This window comes from Erinaceus europaeus, chromosome 20 (assembly GCF_950295315.1).
Source record: "Erinaceus europaeus chromosome 20, mEriEur2.1, whole genome shotgun sequence".
In the NCBI taxonomy this organism is placed as follows: domain Eukaryota; kingdom Metazoa; phylum Chordata; class Mammalia; order Eulipotyphla; family Erinaceidae; genus Erinaceus; species Erinaceus europaeus.
This window is the reverse complement of record NC_080181.1, coordinates 57,500,047-57,507,243: the sequence shown is the minus strand read 5'-3', so window position 1 is coordinate 57,507,243 and position 7,197 is coordinate 57,500,047. Positions and strand designations below refer to the sequence as shown.

At 53.8% G+C, this 7,197-nt stretch overlaps 1 long non-coding RNA gene across 1 annotated transcript; it reads right to left on the bottom strand.

Annotated features, from left to right (window-relative positions):
* Window positions 1–736: 736 nt before the first annotated feature.
* On the bottom strand, window positions 737–5,354 carry LOC132534886 (uncharacterized). The gene is made up of 3 exons (XR_009546651.1): window positions 4,979–5,354; window positions 1,491–1,665; window positions 737–1,114 (listed from the first exon to the last, which is right to left on the bottom strand). It is a non-coding gene; the product is annotated as an uncharacterized LOC132534886 (long non-coding RNA).
* Between the last annotated feature and the right edge of the window lie 1,843 nt (window positions 5,355–7,197).

Below are 7,197 nucleotides of genomic sequence, written 5' to 3'. Positions count from 1 at the left end.
AGGGAAAGGCCATGTCAGTGAAGCACCTACTGTGCGTGCACAGCGGCGGCCAGCGGCAGGGACCACCATCGGCCCCAAAAGTCAAAGACGAAAACTCTCTTCAGCCTGCAGGGTCCACTCAGGCAACCTAAAAACATGTAAAGTCATGAGAAAATAGTGGTTGGAGCCCCATCGTGTCTTGACTGAGCCTCCTCCCTCCTGGTAGGAGGTTCTCTCCCACGTCCCCATGACCAGTGTCACCTCCCAACAAAGGGCAGGACCAGGGAGACAGCACAGCAGCAGTGCACAGGACTTGCACATGGGAGGCCCATCTCAGTCCCCAGCACCACCACGTCCCAGAGCAGACGGTGTTCTAGTCAAAGGCTAACAAAGTACAAGCGAAGGAACAGAGACTGTTGTGGCCAAGAGCTCCCCAAAACAACCTTCCAGGGACTCTGAGTAGAAGTTTCAATATCAGTTGAGAAACATTCTTTTTTTTTTTTTTTTTATTTAAGAAAGGATTAATTAACAAAACCATAGGGTAGGAGGGGTACAACTCCACACAATTCCCACCACCCAATCTCCATATCCCACCCCCTCCCCCGATAGCTTTCCCATTCTCTATCCCTCTGGGAGCATGGACCCAGGGTCATTGAGGGTTGCAGAAGGTAGAAGGTCTGGCTTCTGTAATTGCTTCCTCGCTGAATATGGGCGTTGAGAAAATGAAAGGGGAGGACTCTCAAACTGACCTTGATGGCAACAGTGATTTAATCATTCACAAACGGAACAGAGGCAGGGCTGGGGGATAGAGAGCTCGTCCAACAGAGCAAACAGTTTGCCACGCACAGGGGAACCTCAGGGGCAGTAAAGCAGCACTGTGGTGTCTCTCTCCTCTCTCCCTCCCTCCCTCCGTGCCTTCTTTATACGGAAAGAGGAAAATAGAGCAGAGCCACACAGGCACCAAAACAGATAGGACAAAGGCTTCAGGCCTGGTCTGATCTCTGATCAGAATGGGGGTGGGAGGTTCCCAGCAACTACTCAGCCATACTCATCTTCATGTGTCAGCCCTGATCCCCTCCGATTTCAGAGTGTTGTTCACACAGCAGCAGCCAGCAATGGCGTGTCTCCTGCACAGCTGAGGAGAAGAGTGTGATTTCTCAGAACTGTCATAGTCCTGATAATGCAGCCACTGTGGAAACTGCATAGAGTTTCCTCAAAAAATTAAAATAGCTAGCTTAGAGTGCACTGCTCTGCCACATGTACAGCCCAGGTTCAAGTCCATCCCCCAGCACAGTGGGGAAAGCTTCAGTGTGGTGGTTCCCCCGCCCCCCGGCCCCCTGCCTCCGTCTCTCCATCTAAAAAACTCATTCCAGAGCCATGAAGCCCCAAAGACAAACAACAAAAACAAATTTAAACAGAACTGCCCGATGGTCTGGCAATTCCAATTCTGGTTGTGTGTCTGAAGAAAATGTAAATGCTAACCTAAAAAGATACCCACCCCCCTCACTCACCGCAGAATTCTTTACAGTTGCAGAGGGATGGACACAGCAGAAGTGTGCCTTGCTGGGTGAGCAGGCGGAGGAAGTGCGTTAAGACGCACAGTCCACTGTGCACAACAGGCTAAGAGTCAGCCGTACAGAAGAGTGAAATCTTGTCATTTGCAACAGTATGGATGACAGCACTGCACTGGAATAAAAGGGAAAAGACAAATACCATGTGATATCACTTATATGTGCAATCTAAAAGCAAAACACCAGGCAGAGAACCAGTGGCTGCAAGAGAGGGGTTTGGGAACCGGACTGAAGGGGTCAAAAGCTATATACTTCCGGTTAAAACAAAAATCAGTGGTGGGGAGCTGCAGGCTACAATTCTAGTACTGCAACCCTGCTAACACTGTATTGCACACTGGACAGTCACTGAGAGGAAACCTGACAAGTTCTCATCACAAGGAAACAATGTGGCCGCGTATGGTGACAATGTTAACTAACTTATTGTGATCACTTTCTGTCTGTATACAAATACAGAGTGGCTGTGTTGGACATATAATAATAATAAACACTTGATATAACAATTGTAGATCACTTTATCTTAATTAAAAGAAAAAGTATTGAACTTTGAGCTGATCAGACCTTCTTAGCTCCAATCCCTGTGGCCACAAAAATACCATGGTGCTGACTGGTTTAAGCATGGGTTCCATGAGATAGTTACTTATGGAGCCGAAGCTGGGGCTGGGGCTGGGGCCGGGGCCGGGGCTGGGGGTGAGACTGGGGACTAGGGGTGTGAGGCTGGGGGTGAGGCTGGGGGTGTGAGGCTGGCTGGGGCTTTGGCCTGGGGGATAGGGGTGTGGGGCTGGGCTGGGACTGGGTTGGTCTTGGTACCAACCAAGAAATCAAGATGGCAGGCGAGGTCCAGTGTAGAGTTTAAGAAGGCAGCAGTGGTAGAGTGTGTGTTACAGTGTTTCTTCATGCCTGGACTCTGGGTTGCTCATTAGTTTTTATGTGATCTCAGAGATAAACTCTGGGATGAGGAATCTATTTCCTCTGTATTTTCTAAATCAGGTAATGAAAGATGCTTTTACTTTTTCAAAAACATAACAAGTAGCTGTACGTTGGTTTTTTCATAGCTGTTTTTCTTTTAAAAGTGTACTAACACCCCAAAGAAGTGTTTTTAAAGCTTGCTGCAATCTGTATTTGAGAAGAATGTGAAAATCTATCCTCTATCAGTTCATTTCCCCAGGTTTCCGAGCCAATATGATCTGACTTGGAATTCCTTGATATAGAAACCAAAGTATGTTCCCCTTCACCTTGGAAATGGGTTGTGAGATCTGCAGCTTGTTCTGAGGCAAATCCAGACTTTCCTCATGCTGAGTGTGTCTACAGCCTCCAACCCTCTTCAAAGCATGGCCAGTGCCCCACTCCTGCCTCACACCAGCAGCTCTGTCTGCAAAGTTCCAGCTGGAGTGATTTTTAACGACCAAGTATTTCTCCTACATCTGAATTACAAGAACTCCTGAAGCTCAGAAATGACATTGTGGTCAGCCGTACGTTAAGTATCCGTGAAGAAGCACTGCCCCCCATGTTGCCTTTCCCACTGCCGTGGTGAGCAGGCAAACAGGCAGGCCACGTCTCCCTTTACTCTCACTGCTTATTGGCCGTGGAGGACAGGCCAGTGAGATGCACGCACACCCGCGGAGCTTTCCACACGCCCTACACCTGTGGAGCCACTGTGACTCCTTTGCCTCTGGGATCATCGTTGGAGCTCAGTGCTGCCACTACGAATCCTCAACTACTGGTGGCCATTTTTTTTTTCTTTCAACTTTAAAAAAAAAAATGACAGGACAGAGAGAAATCGAGAAGGAAGGGGAGATAGGGAGAGAGAAAGACACCGCTCATGAAACGTCCTCCCTGCAGGTGGGGGGGGGGGGCTTGAACCCCAATCCTTATGCATGGTGACGTATGCACTTAACCAGGTGTGCCACCGCTGGCCCCAGAACCACTATTAACTCTCAGTCGTGCGTGCCCAAAATGGCAGTCACTTGTGGACTGTGGAGTGAGGCCAGGCTCCCATGTCCACCCCAGTAGGCATCCGGCCTCCGGGAAGCAGCTTGGGATCAGGCCCAGCTTTGTTTTCCCTCTGGAATTTACAGTTGCACTCATCAATCTTGTTTGCTGACACCCCTCCCTCCACCTCCTCATGATGTGGCAATCCTGGCCACCAGGCCGGAGGGGATAGCACGGCACATGGCCCCGGGAGCCCAGCTCTAGGGTGCTGGGTTCCTCTTCCCCAGGTGCTGGGTGAGGGTGGTGGGCAGGGGTCCTCTGGGCCACCTTTGGAAAGGACTCCTCTCTCCCCACCAGCTGGGCACAGCCCCAGGCAGGACAGGAGAAGCTGCGTCACCTGGGTCAGGCCTGCGGCAGGCCAGCCTACCCCCCAGCAGGCGGGTGGGGGGCGGGTAGGGGGAGGCTTGGCCCCAGTGCTGCTTAGTCAGGCTCCCAGGCTGAGCTGAGCTGCAGATGTGCCCAGACCTGCCGCCACCAGGTGTCTGTGTCTGGGCCGCGAGGTGATGGCACAAATGTGAATCTTGCTTGCTGGTGTTTCCCGGCAGCGGCAGCGTCTTCAGGAATCAGAGGACTCAGGTGCGGTCACCTGTGACAGACAGCTCCCTGCCTGCCCCTCCCTGTCACAGCCCCTACTTGCCCTGCCCCTGGGGCACACAGGTGACCTCTTGCTAGTGGCCCCAGGGCTGGCTTATGGAAGAAGGGGTCAGGTGGGAGGCAGCCACCCCCCTGTTCTGCTGTAACCTGCTGCTCCCATCTTGACCTCCAGACCAAAGGCTGGCTTTTCTCCTACCACATGAATGGACCCATTCCCAAAAATACCTTTTACTAAGAGTGGAAAAAAATTAAACTCATTTGTTCCCACTGGGGGGAAATTTTTGTTTACCAAGAAGATTGCCCTTCTGGTGTTTGTTTTGCTTTGAACAATAACAAAAATAAAACTTACTGCCTTTACTTATAGCCTCACTGCCCATTCTCCCACCTTATGATTTTTAAACAAGAAAAGACCACTCCGTGTAACAGGACTGTTCACAATCAGTCTTCTCAGGCCACAGTACTGGAGAAGTCTCCCTGCCCATCAGTGGAGCCTGAACCCAGCACAAAGCTTGCTGCTAATCTCCACGCCTCCTGGGAACCCACAGGTGTCTCAGGCTGCCGGCACCCTCAGTGTGTATGGTCGGTGCGCCCGTGTACCAGAATCCCAGGCCTGCCGGAACAGAGGGTGCACAAGTACAGCAAGCTGGCCAGATACAGCCCACATTTTGTTTGAGTCACACCGTATTTATCAAAAATGTGAAGTAGCTGCCAACTTTTAAATATCAGAATATTTCCCAGGTCCTCCTGAAAACTCAGGCAATCTAGCAAAGCAGAGACCACACCCCCAGCTGATGACGAGCCAAGCAGCCACTGCCCACGTCCTCCCGGCCCTGGCTCCAGTTCACCTGGTAATTGACGCAGTCAGGAAAGGCATGTTGTTTTCACTCTCCCCGCAATGAAGAACTTGACATGAAGGGAAACTGGCAAAGCCCAGAGTCAGGATGTGAGGACTCAGAGATGGGGGTGGGGGGACCCTCAGGAAGGTCCCCACTTGCCAGGTGAGGAAGCTGAAGCCCGGGTCCGCTTCCTTACCACCAGTAGGTCACAAGCAGCTTCCGGATGCCCTTCTCACAGAACGTGCCAGAAGCATGTTCTGACCCCTATGTATGCAAGACGATGTCTCTGCACCTGTTTCTGCTTATGTGTGTCCAAGGAGGAGCAGGCCTGGGAATAAATCAGTTCAAGAACTGATTTCAGAAATCACATGGCAACATCAGGTATGTGATTATAAATGGATTTGCAGAAGGCTCATGAGCTGTTTTCATCCCGACCTACTGATTCCTTAAGATGTGATTCCTTAATGTTGTCATGCTTGAAAAAAAAAGGTGCTTGCTCCCCAACAGTGTGTGTGGGGAAGGAGCCTGCTTTCATACCTTCACAGTCTGCAGTGCCAGAACCCTCCTTGTGTTTGTGACCAGGGAGAGTGGGTAAGCAGGTGCATTCCACTGTCAGCCGGCTGCTGGGAAATTCTGCTAAAACAGACACAACTTGACTGCAGCAAGCACAAAGATACCAGCCCCTAGTTGAGAAGATGGAAGGTGTTTAAGCAGGCTGTCACCTGACATGAAGGCATTGGGTGAACTTGTAATACATACATAGGGCCTCACGGTAACACTACAACCAAGGATGCCAAGACAACAAATTTAATCTAAACATCAGTTTCAGGTGTAGCAGAAAGTAGGGGATTGGCGAATGTTTGCAGAACAAGGACACTATTTGGGCCCTGCCAATCTGGCCTGGGCTGGGGTTTCACACCTATTTTTATAGAGGAGAGAGATGAGGCCAAGAAAGCTTGACTTCCTCAGCCAGTTTCCGACTGCTGGCAGCCAGCTGCACCAGGTCATGACAACTCCAGAGTCTGACATAGCCGTCCTCTGGGAAGAGGAGGGAAGCAAGAAGCTAAACCGAGGGTGGTCACAGGGGCCTAGAGAAAGCAGCTCCCGTGGTGCCAGATGCAAACCCAAGTGCTTTGGGGCCCCAGAGGCAGGGAGGGCTGGTGGACCAAGGCAGACGTCTGAGAAGCAGACTCTGGAGAAAGACCTGGAGGGCTGCCTGTTTGCCAGCAGGCAGAGAGAGCAGGGAGGGCAGCAAGGTCTTGCTGGCGACAGGGAAAGTGGAAGGTGGGCAGTTTGCATTTGAAACTCACAAAGCAAACCTTCATAATAAAGGGGGGGGGACAAGACCCTTCCCAACTCCTGTAAGCAAAGCAGAGTTGGTCCCTGAGGCCTCTGAGAAGGGGCTGGGCTGCAGACTCAGGATTCTCACCTGGCCAAAAGGCCAGATAGGTGCATCCAGGAACCACCCTTGGTCACCAGGAAGCCCAGGTAGCCACCGCCTCCACTGTGCCCCGCTGGCTCCCCCTCTTCCCGGGCGCCCTGCCCCGCTGGCCGGGCTCTCCTCCTGCACCCCTACCCCACCAGCTGGCCTATGGGAGGGGCTGCCCCCCAGGACCCCCAGCAACAGGGAGGCAGGTGAAGCAGATCCGGGGAGAGGGGTCGCCCCGCGCCCAGGGTGGCGGTCAGGGAGGAGGGGGAAGGCCTCGGCGGGCAACAGAAAGGCGGGGTCCCTCCTGGGTGCCACCAGCCGGATATCAGCACCAGAGGAGCGGGGGACACTGAACTCCACTTCACGGGGACGCGGCTTCCCGGGACCCTGGACCTGCACCTGGACGGCAGCAGGGAAGGGGCGCTGGGTGGGGGGCAGGGGAGGACCTTCTGGGGAGGAGGCTTCCGCGGAGCCCGGGTCCCCGGACCGCCTGAGGAGCCGGGGCGCCTGTCCCCACCGCCGGGGAGCAGACCCGGGCACGCCTGCGCCCCGCAGACAAGCGCCTTCACGCCCGGGCGGGTGCACACCTCCGCCGCCGCCCCCGAGGTCCCGCCGCCCGGTGGGCGGGGCCTGCTGGCCTTCGTGGGCGGGGCCGCTGGCGGAGCGGTCAGCCACTGGGCGGGGCCGGGGCAGAGCAGTTAGGCAGGTGGGCGGGGCCCCGGGGGCGCATTGGACGGAGTGGGCGGGTCCTGGGCGGAGTCGTCCGCGGAGTGGGCGTGGTCGGTGGCGGCGTGGGTGG